The sequence below is a fragment of the Ahaetulla prasina genome, chromosome 7, assembly GCF_028640845.1.
Source record: "Ahaetulla prasina isolate Xishuangbanna chromosome 7, ASM2864084v1, whole genome shotgun sequence".
NCBI classification, from domain to species: Eukaryota; Metazoa; Chordata; class Lepidosauria; order Squamata; family Colubridae; genus Ahaetulla; species Ahaetulla prasina.
Window position 1 is genome coordinate 92591591 of NC_080545.1, and position 17802 is coordinate 92609392.

Consider the following 17802-nt stretch of genomic DNA (forward strand, 5'->3'; position numbering starts at 1 on the left):
TTCTTGTTTCAGTTTCATTGTTTTCTCCTTCTGTGTCTCTAGTTCATTTTTTGCTTATTTCAAGCAGTCCCGCCCTAGGCATAAAAGCTGATTGGGTGACTTTGGGCCAATCACCAAGAGACGGTGAATTCTAGTCCCGCGCCTTAAGCATGAAAGCTGACTAGGTGACCTTGGGCCAATCACCAGGAGATTGGGAGTTCTAGCCCCGCGCCTTAAGCATAAAAGCTGACTAGGTGACCTTGGGCCAATCACTAGGATATTGGGAGTTCTAATCTGCGCCTTAAGCATGAAAGCTGACTAGGTGACCTTGGGCCAATCACTGGGATATTGGCAGTTCTAATCTGTGCCTTAAGCATGAAAGCTAACTAGGTGATATTGGGAGTTCTAACCCCACCTTAAGCATGAAAGCTGGCTAGGTGACCTTGGGCCAATCACTAGGATATTGGGAGTTCTAATCTGCGCCTTAAGCATGAAAGCTGACTAGGTGATCTTGGGCCAATCACTGGGATATTGGAAGTTCTAATCTGTGCCTTAAGCATGAAAGCTAACTAGGTGATATTGGGAGTTCTAGCCCCACCTTAAGCATGAAAGCTGACTAGGTGACCTTGGGCCAATCACTGGGATATTGGCAGTTCTAATCTGTGCCTTAAGCATGAAAGCTAACTAGGTGATATTGGGAGTTCTAGTTCCACGTCTTAAGCATGAAAGCTAACTAGGTGACCTTGAGCCAATCACCAGGAGATTGTGAGTTCTAGCCCTGCCTTAAGCATGAAAGCTGACTAGGTGACCTTGGGCTAATCACCAGATATTGTGAGTTCTAGCCCTGTGCCTTAAGCATGAAAGCTGATTGGTGACCTTGGACCAATCACCAGAAGATTTGTTAGTTCTAGTCCCGCCTTAGGCATGAAAGCCACATGCATGATTGGGCTAGTCAACACTCTCAACCCAGCCCACCTCACAGGGTTGTTGTTGTGACGGAAATAGGGGATGGAAGGAGATTAGGTATGTTCACTACCTTGAGTTACTTCTAAAAATAAATGTGGGATGTGAATAAATAAATACATTTTCAGCCTTGATATGACTGATTCCCACGACATTATTTTAGCTGGTCCGAAGACAGGAGGGGAGGGGTTTGAACAGAGCAGAGAACATCATTCCATCTGTACGGTAAGTGGGAGGGGCAGATATGGCGGAGGCAGGGGGCCGTATCGTTCTTTGGGAGCACGTGGTCGATGTTTAAAGGCGATCACGTGCTCCGGCCCCCCAGTCCCTACTCGTTCCCCGGATGGTCAAGATCCTCAGAGCTTGGGCCTACGGCTGATGCTCTGCAATGCCCGGTCCGTGGTTAATAAGGCTCCCCTGATTTGCGATCTGATTCAGGGGGAGTCCGCGGACTTTATGGGCATTACAGAGACCTGGTTGGGCACAGAAGGGGGTGTACCCCTGGTAGAACTGTGCCCGCCGGGTTTCTGTGCATTCCATCAGCCGAGGGCCAGGGTAGGGGTGGCGGGTGGCGGTTGTGATTAGAGAGAGCCTGGAGCCAAGGGAGTCCACTGTTCCTCAGATAGCTGGCTGTGAATCCCTCCTTGTGAAGTGGGGCCATCGTAATCAGATGGGGTTGTTGATCACGTACCTGGCTCCTTGCTGCGTGACTACAGCCCTACCTGAGCTACTGGAGGTGCTTGCTGGCGTGGCGGTTGAGATCCCCAGACTTTTGGTCTTGGGAGATTTCAACTTGCCATCGGCCGGCTTGTCATCAACAGTGGTTCAGGAGTTCCAGGCCTCCATGACGGCCTTGGACCTGATTCAAGTAACTGATGGCCCTACACACATCGGGGGAGGCACGCTAGACCTGATTTTTATCTCTGGTCAGTGGGTTAATGATCTGGAATTAGGAGATATAGTGAAAGAACTATTGTCATGGTCAGATCATTTTCTCCTTCGCCTAGACTTTCGAACCGCTGCTCACCACCGCAGGGAGACGGAGCCGATGCGTTGGTTCCGTCCCAGGCGCCTGATGGACCCGGAGAGGTTTCTGATGGAGCTTGGGCCGTTTCCTGAGGATCTTGCCCACGGCACGACTGAAGAACTGGTTGCGGCTTGGGATCGGGCCGCGGCTGGGGCTTTGGACCGTGTCGTGCCTTTGCGGCCTCTGACCCGGCGTAGATCTCAATTGGCTCCCTGGTTCTCCGGGGAGCTGAGAGAGATGAAACGCCGGAGAAGATGCCTAGAGAGTGTTTGGAGGTCCAACAGGTCCGAGGCTGATCGGACACTAGTGAGGTCCTTTACCAGGACCTACCTAGTGGCAATGAGGGAGGCGAAACGTTCCTACGTTTCCACCCTCATTGCGTCGGCAGATAACCGCCCGGCCGCCCTTTTTCGGGTGACCCGCTCCCTCCTTCAACAAGAGGGGCGGGATGACCCCCTGCAGGGTCGAGCCAAGGAGTTTAACGGTTATCTATACGATAAAATCGTTCAGCTTCGTGATGGCTTGGACCATGATTGCGATGATTCAGCCGAGGTGACAGAGACTCGTCTTGTTGAGGTTATTTGGGATGAGTTTGATTCTGTGGCTCCCGAGGACGTGGACAGGTTGCTGGGGAGGTTGCATGCGACTATGTGTTTACTGGACCCGTGTCCTTCCTGGTTAGTACTGGCTGCTCAGGAAGTGACACGAGGCTGGTTCCAGGGGATTATAAATGCTTCTTTGGCTGAAGGGGTTTTCCCCACCGCCTTGAAGGAGGCGGTGGTGAGACCTCTCCTGAAGAAGCCTTCCCTGGACCCAGCTATTTTGGGAAATTATCGTCCAGTCTCCAACCTTCGCTTTTTAGCGAAGGTTGTAGAGAGTGTGGTTGCATGGCAGCTTCCCCGGCACCTGGAGGAAGCTGTCTATCTAGACCCGTTCCAGTCCGGCTTCCGACCCGGTTATAGCACGGAGACGGCTTTGGTCGCGTTGGTGGATGACCTCTGGAGGGCCAGGGACAGGGGCTGTTCCTCTGCCTTGGTCCTATTAGATCTTTCAGCAGCTTTTGATACCATCGACCATGGTATCCTGCTGCGCCGGTGGAGGGATTGGGAGTGGGAGGCACCGTTTATCGGTGGTTCTCCTCCTATCTCTCTGACCGGTCACAGTCGGTGTTGACAGGGGGGCAGAGGTCGTCCTCGAGGAGCCTCACTTGTGGGGTACACCAGGGGTCGATTCTCTCGCCTACCCTGTTCAACATCTACATGAAGCCGCTGGGCGAGGTCATCAGTGGTTTCGGGGTGAGTTATCATCTGTACGCTGATGACACTCAGCTGTACTTTTCCACCCCGGACCACCCCAATGAAGCGGTCGAAGTGCTGTCCCGGTGCCTGGAAGCCGTACGGGTCTGGATGGGGAGAAACAGACTCAAGCTCAATCCCTCCAAGACGGAGTGGCTGTGGATTCCGGCACCCCGGTACAGTCAGCTGCATCCGCAGCTGACTGTTGAAGCAGTTAGTGGCCCCAAAGGAGGTGGTTCGCAACTTGGGCGTCCTCCTGGATGGCCGGCTGTCCTTTGAGGAACACCTGGCGGCCGTCACCAGGAGGGCTTTTTACCAAGTCCGCTTGGTTCGCCAGTTGCGTCCCTTCCTTGACCGGGATGCCTTATGCACGGTCACTCACGCTCTGGTTACGTCTCAGCTGGATTATTGCAATGCTCTCTACATGGGGCTGCCCTTGAGGTGCACCCGGAGGCTGCAGTTAGTCCAGAATGCAGCTGCGCGAGTGGTAATGGGAGCCGCTCGAGGCTCCCACGTAACACCACTGCTCCGTAGTTTGCACTGGCTTCCTGTGGTCTTTCGGGTGCGCTTCAAGATCCTGGTTACCACCTTTAAAGCGCTCCATGGCTTAGGACCCGGGTACTTACGAGACCGCCTGCTGTTACCGTATGCCTCCCATCGACCCGTACGCTCTCACAGAGAGGGCCTTCTCAGGGTGCCGTCCGCCAAACAATGTCGGCTGGCGGCTCCCAGGGGTAGGGCCTTCTCTGTGGGAGCACCGACGCTCTGGAACGAACTCCCCCCTGGCCTACGTCAAGTGCCTGATCTTCGGACCTTCCGTCGTGAGCTAAAAACATACTTATTTACTCAAGCAGGACTGGCATAAATAGTTGATTTTAAATTGGGGTTTTAGAGATTTTAAATATTTGTAAATTTTTTAAATTATCGGCCATTTATTAATAGTTTCTTTTAATTTCTTTTAATTGTATATACTCTGTATTTTATTTCGGCTGTACACCGCCCTGAGTCCTTCGGGAGAAGGGCGGTATAAAAATCTAATAAAATAAATAAAATAAATAAAATAAATAAATAAAAATTTTTGTTCAGAAGATTAGTAATATCAGAAGATAATTCGCTTTTTATCTTAGATGTATTATATTGACTAGGAATGCTAAGGGAATCTAGAGAGCCTTGTACAACACAGTAAAATTGTGTGTGATTTGCTTAGTGTCAACTAAGTGATACTAAGTGCACACAGTTGTGATTTCTTACAAGATAAATGATGGCTTAAACACAACAGTCTGTCTACAATATGATGAATAAATTTTTCAGGAGTTAATATGAAATAATACTTTTCAAGGAATCTCTTACAACTCGGCAACCTCATTAAATGTAGGTATTAGATACTTTCCGAACGGTGAGAAGAAAATTGCGAACAAAGATTCAGTTACCGACTGCCACCTCAGCGACTCATCATACAAATAATTCCAATTAATTAAGCTTCAAATACTGTATAATTCCATTTGGGGGATGAAATTTAGTAATCAATAGCATTCCGTTCATTACTGTTTCACCACTTGTTTCAGGAACCCTACATTAACTTGGTTGCCTTTCATTTAAAAACTTCTGTGATATGGTTCATTCATGCTAACTTATTTATTCCGAAGATTAATAATACAGGCAGATAATTTGCTTTTTTGTCTTAACGTGTATTATATTGGCTAGGAATGCCACAGGGACCTGGGATTCTCAAACCTCATGATGGATCAAGATTTCCGATTTTTTAGGACTTGTTACTGAAAATGGGCAGCTTATTCCCATAAAACTCTATAATAGAGATGCAGAAAAAATGGTAATATATCTTTTTGTGGGAATCATAAATTAGCGATTATTTTCCCCCCATTGTGCTGCGAAGTCCTGTAAAGAGAAGTTGTTTTAACGCCAAATTAATTCACAGAAGCAGGAATGGAAGAAAAGAGAAATTTTTCAATCCTCAAACCTAGGTGGAGAAATGAAAATGAAAAGGCAGAACCAGAAAATGCTTTTCATAAAGGCTTATTAAAGGAGAAACTGAATAGAAGGCCCAGTTCATTTATTTCTGCAATGCGTTGTGTTGCGTTGAAATGTCCTTATGTGCTGAAATGGATTTTTTTTCTGCAAGCAACGAAGAATGTGGAATTCTCACTTAAGACTTTTTTTTCCAGTGTTTTAGGGGGACAGAGAGAGAAATAATACTATATAGAATAATGTCTTTGACACAAGCTCCCTGCATATTAGTTTTTGGACAATGGCATGATCCATGCTATCTACCTGTCTGTCTGTCTGTCTATCTATCATCTATCCATCAACCTTTCTTCTATCTAACTACCTATCTTATCTATCTACAGTTTATCTATTCTATCTATAAATATTTACAGATCCCTCACATCCAGGACATAAACTGTTTCAACTCCTACCCTCAAAACGACGCTATAGAGCACTGCACACCAGAACAACTAGACACAAGAACAGTTTTTTCCCGAAGGCCCTCACTCTGCTAAACAAATAATTCCCTCAACACTGTCAAACTAGTTACTAAATCTGCACTACTATTAATCTTCTCATAGTTCCCATCACCAATCTCTTTCCACTTATGACTGTATGACTGTAACTTTGTTGCTGGCAATCCTTATGATTTATATTGATATATTGACCATCATTTGTGTTGTAAATGTTGTACCTTGATGAAGGTATCTTTTTTTTAATGTACACTGAGAGCATATGCACCAAGACAAATTCCTTGTGTGTCCAATCACATTTGGCCAATAAAAAATTCTATTCTATTCTATTCTATTCTATTCTATTCTATTCTATTCTATTCTATTCTATTCTATTCTATTCTATCTATCTATCTATCTATCTATCTATCTATCTATCTATCTATCTTTGAGTAATTGTGATGGCTATAGATAATATGTCCACATGTTTTTGGCTATTATCATCTATTCCCACCAAGGCATTCTTGAACTGGCTGGATGTATCACTTGCTATTGATAGGGTGTATATTAGATCTGTGAATTGGATATATCTTTCTCACTTTCATACATACAATATGTACCTGTTGCACTATATATACCTCTCAGGATGAGCAACATTAAGCAAGCCCTAGAAAAATGCAGGTAGTCCTCAAAACCATAACTGAGCGGGTAATTACAGTCATAAGTCATGCCAGTCATTAAGTGGGCCACACTGTGACCATTCCCGATTTTACAGCTTTTTTGTAATGGTTGATAAGCAAGTCCATTGTATCCAGTGGATGATTTTTGCTGGAAACATTCATTCAATCCACCTGTTTGGTGGCGCAGTGTTTAGAATGCAGTATTGCAGGCAGACTCTGCCCACTACCAGTAGTTCGATCCTGACTGGCTCAGCCTTCCATCCTTCCAAGGTCGGTAAAATGACCCAGATTGCTGGAGGAAACAGGCTGATTGTAAACTGCGTAGAGAGGGGTGTAAGCACTATAAAGTGGTCTATAAATCTTAAGTCCTATTGCTATGTTTGTGCTTTATCCAGTGACTTGCAAAAATAGTCAAGGTCACAATGAGTAGATAAGGAAGCCACCGTCCTTCCATTGCATTTCTAATTGTGTTTATTGGAAGGAGACCTTGGCATGATGTCACAGGGGTTGAACCTCTATGAAAAGGGGATGGGGGCGGGGAGGGAGCTGAACAAGAAGAGGCAAGTCACCATAGCTGGAAAATTTTGGAATTTGCTCCAAAATTTATTTGCAGCAGTCTTGGTCGTGTAAACAAAAGATTTGTGGATCACAGCAGAAGGGAGACCTAGCCACTATGCTGGAATGGGGGAGGGGAGGGAGGGGAAGGAAGGAAGGAAGGAAGGAAGGAAGGAAGGAAGGAAGGAAGGAAGGAAGGAAGGAAGGAAGGAATTAAAAGGCAGGGAGAGAAAGATAGGAAGGAAGGAGGGAAGGAGGGAGGGAGGGAGGGAGGGAAGAAGGAAGGAAGGAAGGAAGGAAGGAAGGAAGGAAGGAAGGGACAAGGAATTAAAAGGCAGGGAGGGAAAGAAGGAGAGCAAGGGGAGGTAGAAGGAAGGAAGGAAGGAAGGAAGGAAGGAAGGAAGGAAGGAAGGAAGGAAGAAGGAAGGAAGAAGGAAGGAGAAGGAAGGAGGGAGGAGGGAGGAAGGAAGGAAGGAAGGAAGGAAGAAGGAAGGAGAAAGGGAGGGGAAGGAGGAAGGAAGGAAGGAAGGAAGGAAGAAGGAAGGAGAAGGAAGGAGGGAGGAGGGGAAGGAGGGAGGGAAGAAGGAAGGAAGGAAGGAAGGAAGGAAGGAAGGAAGGAAGGAAGGAAGGAAGGAAGGAAGGAAGGAAGGAAGGAAGGAAGGAAGGAACAAGGAATTAAAAGGCAGGGAGGGAAAGATAGGAAGGAAGGAGAAAGGGAGGGAAGAAGGAAGGAAGGAAGGAAGGAAGGAAGGAAGGAAGAGACAAGGAAGGAAGGAAGGAAGGAAGGAAGGAAGGAGGAGGGAGGTGGAAGAGAAGGAAGGAAGGAAGGAAGGAAGGAATGAAAAGGCAGGAGGAAAGATAGGAAGAAGAAGGAAGGAAGGAGGAGGAAGAAGGAAGGAAGGAAGGAAGGAAGGAAGGAAGGAAGGGAAGGAAGGAAGGGACAAGGAATTAAAAGGCAGGGAGGGAAAGATAGGAAGGAAGAAGGAAGGAAGGAAGGAAGGAAGGAAGGAAGGAAGGAAGGAAGGAAGGAAGGAAGGAAGGAAGGAAGGAAGGAAGGAAGGAATTAAAAGGCAGGGAGAGAAAGATAGGAAGGAAGGAGGGAAGGAGGGAGGGAGGGAGGGAGGGAAGAAGGAAGGAAGGAAGGAAGGAAGGAAGGAAGGAAGGAAGGAAGGAAGGAAGGAAGGAAGGAAGGAAGGAAGGAAGGAAGGAAGGAACAAGGAAGAAAGGAATTAAAAGGGAGGGGAAGGAAGGAGAAAGGGAGGAAAGATAGGAAGGAAGGAGGAGGGAGGAAGAAGAAGGAAGGAAGGAAGGAAGAAGGAAGGAAGGAAGGAAGGAAGGAAGGAAGGAAGGAAGGAGAAAGGGAGGGAAGAAGGAAGGAAGGAAGGAAGGAAGGAAGGAAGGAACAAGGAATTAAAAGGCAGGGAGGGAAAGATAGGAAAGAAGGAAGGAAGGAGGGAGGGAAGAAGGAAGGAAGGAAGGAAGGAAGGAAGGAAGGAAGGAAGGAAGGAAGGAAGAGACAAGGAATTAAAAGGCAGAGAGGGAGAGATAGGAAGGAAGGAAGGAAGGAAGGAAGGAAGGTAGGTAGGTTCTGGTGAGCCTCTGGATGCCAGGAGAAAACCCAGGGTGAAGCTGGACCAAGATGTTGAAAAAAAAATTGTGAAAAACAAATTGCTTTTGCATTGTCTATGGTGATTCTCAGTCATCCAGGCCAAGGTTGTCCCAAAGATGTTTTTTCAAGAGGCAACTGGACTTCCTTTGTTTTTTCTTTGAAGACCAAGAAGCTTCTTCAGCTCGGACTGGATGGTGCGGGGAATAACGCTTTTGCACTATTGCCAAGAAAACAATCCCATGTCTGTTAAACAACAGTGCAATTCCACTTCGAGGCAATCTTTATTTTTAGATGTGCCGCAGCCGGGCCAGAAATAGGTCAGCTTAAGCTGGCCAAGAAGGAACAACGGTGTGAGATCATCCAGGAGTGGAATTACAATGGGAATAAAGCAAAAAACAAAACAAAACCCAACTGCTTGGAAACATCTAGGGAAAGAGAGAAGGGAAAGAAAGAGAGGCATGCAAGGGACCTATTACCATGCGCCATTAATATGCAAATGAGCGCACTCTTCCGTCCACGTAATGATGCATTTTCAACTTAGGGATGATGTTATTTAGGCAGCTCCAAAGGTATCAGAAAGATCAAGGAGAATTTGCGCCCTTTTTCCCAAAAGAAATGGATGCAAACAATCTATGTGCACCATTGAGATAATGAAATTTATTAATCTGTATGCTTCTGGGGTTACATGTTTTATCTCTATTTGAACAAACATACCTGACCGATACGGACACTTAGCAAGCAGTCATGACATTTTAATATATTTTTGAGTTTAAATGCTTAAAACCGAAATTTACCAACGGGCAAGGTTTTAGATTTAGAGAACAAAAAAATACGAAGATGCCTCCAAACTACAGTTTAGGTAGTCCTCGACTTACAACTATTGGTTTAGCGACGGTTCTACGTTACGACGACACTGGGAGGCGGGGGCGAAAGTGACTTGCGACAGATCCTCGCACTTACAACCGTTGCAGGATCGTCGCTTCTCACGGTGATCAAAATTTAGGCACTTGGCAATCGGCGTTTATTGGCAACGGTTGCTGCATCCTAAGGTCTTGGAACTGCCTCTTGTGACTTTCTCAGTCGGTTTCCAACAAGCCAAATCCATGGAGGGGGGGAGCGAAGATGATTTGCTTAGCGACCACATGTTTCACTTAACAACTGCAGTGAGTCGCTTAAGAAACTGTGGCCAAAAAAAGAGAGAGAAAAGGTCGTATCATCGGTCACAAGCCACCTGCCTCGCTTAGCGACGGAAATTCTGCTCCTAGTGGCGGCCATAAGTCGAGGACTACCTGCACTGAATATCCAGTGGCAAGAAACCAGGGTGAAAGGAGTTTGTGATGGAAATTATCTCCCCAAATGTCGCTTTTTAGAGAGCCACTGTTTGCGATGGCTGGCCTTAAAAATGACTTTTAAAAACTTAACAGTTGTCTTCGGAACTGTCCTCACCACACCCAGCCAATCTCCGCTCCAGATTGGGCTTGAACAGGATGTCCATGGTTTTCCCACGGTTCCGAGAAGCCCGCTGTCTGTCTTCAGCCAAGGGAGACCCCTGCCTTTTCCCAAATCGGAGTCCGAAAGAATTGAAGTTAAATTTACTTCTGGTGAACCGGAGCCTACACGAGATCTGACTTTCCGTCTCGCTCTCTTGGATAAAATAGCAAAGGCTGGTAGGATCAGCCAGGCTGGGCTCTTCGGAGTCTTGGGTCGCGTAATAGGAATTCCTCTTTTTCTGCCATTCAGCAGGTGGATCTAGGAAAGGAGATTCAGTGGGAGAAGGCGGGATACAGCAAAGCATCATGAAAAACAGGGACAAATTAACAGGGGCAGCCATAAATAGACGACTCTGTTGTGTGCTGAAAATTTGGAAGGCTCCCATAATTGAATTCTGACCCAATGTAGGGGAATGTAGTCTGGATTCCCAGGAGGGAGGGGCTGCATTCCAGAAGAGCAAGAGACAACTCAGTTTTGTTTTTTTGTTTTTTTGTGTTTTTTAATTTGAATTTATATCCCGCCCTTCTCCGAAGACTCAGGGCGGCTTACACTGTGTTAAGCAATAGTCTTCATCCATTTGTATATTATATACAAAGTCAACTTTTATTGCCCCCAACAATCTGGGTCCTCATTTTACCTACCTTATAAAGGATGGAAGGCTGAGTTAACCTTGGGCCTGGTGGGACTTTAACTTGCAGTAGTTGCAAGCAGCTGTGTTAATAGCAGACAGACTTAGTCTGCTGAGCCACCAGAGGCAATATATGTGGGAGAATGAGGGCCAAGACAGCTCCTCCCTAACAGTTCCCAAAGTACCATACTTTTTGGAGTACAAGATGCACTTTTTCCCCCCTAAAAGAGGGTGAAAATGTTGGTGCATCTTATAGACTGAATACAGCCATTTTTGGCCTCCCCAGCCCCCAGGAGCACTCTTCAGGCCTCCCAAACCTTCTGCGTGCCCCATTTTTTGCAAAAAACAGCCCCCTTTCCACGAAAAATGGGCCATTGTTGGCCTCCCAAACCCCTCATGTGTTGCATTTTTGCCCTCCCCAGCCCCTAGGAGCACTCTGCAGGCCTCCCAAACACTCTGTGCACCCTGTTTTTGCGAAAAAGGGGCCTGTTTTTTGCAAAAATGGGACACATAGAGGGTTTGGGAGGCCTGCAGAGTGCTCCTGGGGGCCGGGGAGGACAAAAACTATTTTTTTTTCTTGTTTTCCTCTTCAAAATCTTGGTGCGTCTTATAGTCCAAAAAAATACAGTATATACCTTACGGGTGGTGTTAGCATGCTTTAGTTTGGTAAGAGTCTGTCTATGGGTGAGGAACAACACAGCCCCAACCAACCATGACTTTGACCCACCAGCAACTACCAGGGAATAATGTGTAATGTCAGTAAATACGAGAGGCAGGTAGGTCAATGGCCAATCTAGAACACGTACCTGAGAAGCCAGCCTTCAGCATGGAATTGAAGTCCCCATGGACAGGTTTTCCAAGAATTCTGCTTTGTTTGAGAACGGTCATGAAGGACAATAAGAACAGGAGCTTAATCATGTCTGACAGCCTAAATTCTGGAGAAAAGAGAAAACAAACAGCTGAAAATGTCTCCATCACAGAACACGAAGTGCTGTCCCGGTGTTTGGAAGCCGTACGGGTCTGGATGGGGAGAAACAGGCTCAAGCTCAATCCCTCCAAGACGGAGTGGCTGTGGATGCCGGCATCCCGGTACAGTCAGCTGAGTCCGCGGCTGACTGTCGGGAGCGAGTCATTGGCCCCGATGGAGAGGGTGCGCAATTTGGGCGTTCTCCTGGATGAACGGCTGTCTTTTGAAGACCATTTGACAGCCGTCTCCAGGAGAGCTTTCCACCAGGTTCGCCTGGTGCGCCAGTTGCGCCCCTTTCTAGACCGGGATGCCTTGTGCACAGTCACTCACGCCCTTGTGACGTCTCGTCTGGACTACTGCAATGCTCTCTACATGGGCTCCCTTGAGGGGCATCCGGAGGCTGCAGTTAGTCCAGAATGCAGCTGCTGGTGATAGAGGGAGCCTCGTGGCTCCCGAGTGACACCTATCCTGCGCAGGCTGCACTGGCTACCTGTGGCCTTCCGGTGCGCTTCAAGGTGTTGGTGAACGCCTTTAAAGCGCCCATGGCATAGGGCCGGGTTACTACGGGACCGCCTGCTGCTACCGAATACCTCTCACCGACCCGTGCGCTCTCACAGAGAGGGACTCCTCAGGGTGCCGTCGGCGACAGTGTCGCCTGGCGACACCAGGGAAGGGCCTTCTGTGGGGGCTCCGCCTCTGGAACGAACTCCCCCCAGGACTTCGTCAACTTCCGGACCTCCGAACCTTTCGCCGCGAGCTTAAAACCCACTTATTCATCTGCGCTGGACTGGGTTAGTTTTTAAGTTTATGGGTTTTTTTAATGGGTTTTAGTCCTAAATTTTAATTGAGGCCAATTTAATAAGTTTTTTAATTGTATTTTTTAATTGTATTTATAGTGTATTGTGTATTTTTTACTTGGCTTTGAACCGCCCTGAGTCCTTCGGGAGAAGGGCGGTATACAAATTTAAATAATAAATAAATAAATAAATAAACACAGAGCAGCGGTAGTCAACCTGGTCCCTACCGCCCACTAGTGGGCGTTCCAGCTTTCATGGTGGGCGATAGGGGTTTTGTCCCATACTGAAGCACTTTCCTTTTTTAAAATTTAATTGCCTTTTTAAAAAATGTTCACTTTAGTTCAAGGGACGCGGTGGCTCAGGGACTAGGACGTTGAGCTTGTCGATCGAAAGGTCGGCAGCTCAGCGGTTTGAATCCCTAGTTCTGCCGTGTAACGGGGTGAGCTCCCGTGACTTGTCCCAGCTTCTGCCAACCTAGCAGTTTCAAAAGCACGTAAAAATGCAAGTAGAAAAAATAGGGACCACCTTTGGTGGGAAGGTAACAGCGTTCCGTGCACCTTTAGTATTGAGTCATGCCGGCCACATGACCACGGAGACATCTTCGGATAGTGCTGGCTCTTCGGCTTTGAAACAGAGATGAGCACTGCCCCCTAGAGTCGGCAACGACTAGCACGTATGTGCGAGGGGAACCTTTACCTTTACCTTTACCTTTAAGTTTAGTTCACGTTACGTAAGTGAAACTAAATGGCGCTATAGTGCAACCGCAAACAAAAGAGCCTCATCCCAGAATAGCTCACGCATCTCCCCCCACACCACCCAGATCTAATAGACAAGCTGAGCTGGTAGCTGCCCCCCCCCAATCCAATCCACGATGCGTGAGAGGCATGCACAGACGACAATACACGGCGCATTACTGTGGAACTGGTGGGCGGTTAGAAAATTTTACTAGTAACAGAGATACAAAAGTAGGCGACAGGTATAAAAAGGTTGACTATCCCTGCTCCAGATGGAGCATTCACAATTCAGGAAATCAAGCTATTCCATTGATTATCCATGGAGATTCTCAGTCCTTCAGGTCATGGTTGTCCCAAAGGTGCTTTTTCAAGAGGCAACTGGACTTTCTTTGTTTTTCTTTGAAGATGTTTTGCTTCTCATCCAAGCTGAAGCTTGAAAAAGCTTCTTGGATGAGAAACGAAACTCTAAGCAGCAGGAGGTGAACTAGTCTATATATTCCCCTCATGTTCACCTAGAAAACACGTATTTCTGCAACTGTCCTGCATAGCAGACAAGTTGACAGGAATTAACAGGTAAATGGACTTTGTTTGATGACTGGTTTCACACAAGACACTGAGGCCCAAACGCAGGTTAACAAACCCAATTACAATACTCATTTGACAGGCGGTGTTCCAATCAATAAACGCGGCCCTCCCGAGCTCCGTTTTCGTTGGCAGAGGCACCGCAGCAGAGGTGGGTTTTAGCAGGCTCTGACCAGTTCTGGAGAACCGGTAGCGGAAATTTTGAGTTCCATGAATCCAGTGTCTTTTTTCCTCACTTGGAACTGAATCCAGAAGGATATTTCTTCCAACGGTGGTTAAATCCATGATAATCTAATCAGGCGGTTTCCTGTTAGTTAGAACAATTAATCAGTGGAACAACTTGCCTCCAGGAATTGTGGGAGTGCATAGCTGAGGTTTTTAAGAAGAGATTGGACAACCATTTAAAAAGAGATCGGTTTGGACAACAATTTGTCTGAAATGCTATAGCCTCTTCTGGTTGAGCAGGAGGTCAGTCTAGAAGATCTTCAAGGTCCCTTCCAGCTCTGTGATTCTGTTATTCTGAAATCCTGTCCCAGTTTTTTATTTATTTTATTTTATTTTATTTTATTTATTTACAACATTGATATTGCTGCCAACTCTCACATGAGGACTCAAGGTGGCTTACAAGCTTTGCAACGCAATACTTGCAAAAAAAACCCACAACCCTGGTGGGCCTTCAATTCCATAGTCCTAGCTGTCATCTTGACTCTTTTGACCTCCTTCGTAGATCTCACCATGGACTTTTTCAGTGCCGAAATCTGAACCGGTTTAGTACCGGTTTTCTGTGCGCGCGCATGCGCAGTGCGCACCATGCACCAAATGTGAGATGCGCGCGCACACACAGTGCGCACCAAAAGGAGGCATGAGGTAAGTAGAACAGTGCGCGAGGATGGTGATGATCAGCTGTGGCGCGTGATCTTTTTTTTTTTACTTTTAAAAGCATTTTTTTTACAACCTATTCGTAAAAAATGCTTTTAAAAGTAAAAAAAAAAGCCTCTGACAATCGCGCAGCTCAGCTGTGATCGTCAGAGCCTTTTTTTAACTTTTTAAAAGCATTTTTTAAAAGAAGCAGCAAGCGGGCAAGCGGGCAATTGGGTGGGGCATGGGCAGGGGAGCAGGGATTTTTGCTACCGATTCTCCAAACCATCCGCCGCCATCGCTACCGGATCAGGCGATCCGGTCTGAACCAGGAGCATTTCACCCCTGGACTACCCTCAGATGCTGTTGGGAGGCAACTAGTAAATTTCACAGCCAAACCGGATTTGACTGTGAGCTACAGGTAATCCTTGTATACAAATTATCAAGAAACCAATAAAATGGTGAACAGCAATTTAAAATTCCTGATGAACTGCTGTTTACTGCTTTATTGCCCTCTTGATAACTGTGCCTTATGTTATGTAAAAGCGTGTTTAATAGCCACGGCTAATTGTTTCAAAAATCCTCTTCATTTAATCATGTTCTGGAGAAGGTATTTAGCTTCTCCAGATCATGTGTTCAGCTACATCTCAAGCAAAAGCTTCTTTTCCGTGTTTTCCAATAAGAACTCAATTGGGTGGGAATCCAGCAGAATTCCTTCCTTTTCAAAAGATGTTCAAGGATCTGGCAGATGAGGCAGTGGTGAAATCTGAGCCGGTTTACTACCAGTTCGCTGGCTGCGCATGCACGCTGTGCGCACACATGCGCAGTGCTCACCACGCACCAAATGCGAGGTGCAGACATGCACAGTGCAAGCCAAAAGGAGGCATGGGGTAAGTAGAACAGCATGCCGGGGGAGGTGATCAGCTATGGCGTGAGACCTTTTTTTTATTTTTAAAAACATTTTTTTACAACCTATTCAGCCGAATAGGTTGTAAAAAATGCTTTTAAAAGTTTAAAAAAAGGCTCTGATGATGGCGCGGCTCAGCTGTGATCATCAGAGCCTTTTTTAACCTTTTAAAAGCATTTTTAACCTCCTATTTGCCCAAATAGGTTGTTTAAAAAATGCTTTTAAAAGTTTAAAAAAAGGCTCTGACGATCGCGCGGTTCAGCTGTGATCGTCAGAGCCTTTTTTTAACCTTTTAAAAGCATTTTTTAAAAGAACCAGCAAGTAAAAAGGCTATACACAGAAATCTTCTCAACTAATGGTAAGAAGGAGTTAGATAAGAGTCAAGGGCACTCAAAGCCACTCTTGTGGCTTACATAGGGATTCTAGGCCAAGAGTAGGCAACCTGCGGCTCCAGAGCTACATGTGGCTCTTTCATCCCTCTGCTGCGGCTCCCTGTCGCCAGTCAGCTCCACAATATATTGATAAATTGATAGGGCTTTCAGTTAGGATAGGTAGAGGAAAAAGGATGCCACGCTTTGAGCGACACTATGGTGGGGGGAACCGGACTTCCGGTTGGGTCCAGATTTGAATTGGGGGTGGTGGCTTCCAGTTAGGGCCTTTTTGGCTCTTTGCGCGTTTAAGGTTGCTGACCCCTGTTCTAAGCTGAACTCGCTTTTCATTCCACCCTTCAAGTTCTGACAACTCTTTTCCTACACAGAGAGAGAAAACTCTTCTAAAATAGGGGCCCCCGATCTCTGGGCTGTGACCCATTACCGGGCTATGGTCTATTTGGAATTGGGCTGTGTGAGTGACTGGCCAGAGCATATGCGCAGCTGAACTTGCACAAGCGGCGGGCACTCATGCACATGAGCACCAACCTGCTGCTCGCACAAGGGCTGCTCACATGTATGCACCGGCCCACCACTCCCAAAGCCCAGTTCCCATTTCCCTCCCCCCTCAGCCAGGCCACCATATCACAAAGGTTGAGGACCGCTGTTCTAAAATGTCACCCAGCCCTGGGACAGAATCCTTGGGGTGTGAGATTTTAAGGATGTGTCCCAGACCTAGGCTACATTAACAGAAGATAGTATCAAGATCACGTGAAGTGTTAGTACCACTTTATAATGCCTTGGTAAGGCCACACTTGGAATACTGCATTCAGTTTTGGTCGCCACGATGTAAAAAAGATGCTGAGACTCTAAAAAGAGTGAAGAGAAGAGCAACAAAGATGATTAGGGGATTGGAGGTTAAAACATATAAAGAACAATTGCTGGAATTGGGTATGTTTAGTTTGATGAAAAGAAGGACTAGGGGAGACGTGATAGCAATGTTCCAATATCTCAGGGGCTGCCACAAAGAAGAGGGAGTCGGGCTGTTCTCCAAAGCATCTGAAGGCAGAACAAGAAGCAATGGGTGGAAACTAATCAAGGAGAGAAGCAACTTAGAACTAAGGAGAAATTTCCTGACAGTTAGAACAAATGAAATGCCTTGACTACAGAAGCTGTGGGTGCTCCAGTGGTTGGTTTCAAAATTTTATACTACTGGTTCTGTGGGTGTGGCTTGGTGGGGGTGGCATGCTTGGTGGACATGGTTTGATGGGCGTGGCAGGGGTAGGATACTGTAAAATCTCCAATTCCTCCCAATCTGCTGGGACTTGGGAGGCAGAGAATAGATGGGGGCGGGGCCAGTCAGAATTTTTACTACCGATTCTCCAAACTACTCAAAATTTCCGCTACTGGTTCTCCAGAATTGGTCAGAACCTGCTGAAACCCACCTCTGGGGTGCTCCATCACAAAGAGCTGGCACCATTTTATTTTATTTTTTTGCATTGATAATCTTGCCAGGAAAGGGACCATTGTACATTTCAGATAATGCTCTTGGGCATTATTGCATATCAAGCAACAACTTTGTGGTTAGCATCTGAACTTGAATGAAGTTGTCTAAAGGTGTCAAATGTCCTTTCCCCAAAAGCCTAGGTGGCTGTATGGGATATTCCTAAACTCACCATGATCAAAACTAAATATCTACAGGTTTAAATGAGACCCTCCCCCCCCTCAGTGTTGTGAACTAATTCGGATGTTTCTGTGGAATAGAATTTACTGGTATTTGCTTTAATGGACAAGTTTTAGGTCACTAGGAAGGAATCCAAAATGATCTTATTTCTGGAACTATCCTCTTAAAAATAATTTTAGAAACTGAAGAAACTTCTAGCTTTCTGCATATGCCAACCTCTGT

General features: G+C 46.4%; 1 protein-coding gene across 1 annotated transcript in view; it reads left to right on the forward strand.

Moving 5' to 3' along the window:
• The first annotated feature begins 15266 nt into the window (after positions 1 to 15266).
• Positions 15267 to 17802, forward strand: part of GYS2 (glycogen synthase 2) — a 60069-nt gene continuing 57533 nt past the window's right edge. The window contains exon 1 of the mRNA XM_058191594.1: positions 15267 to 15511. The gene's annotated coding sequence lies outside the window, so the exon portion shown is untranslated. The remainder of the gene's footprint in view (positions 15512 to 17802) is intronic.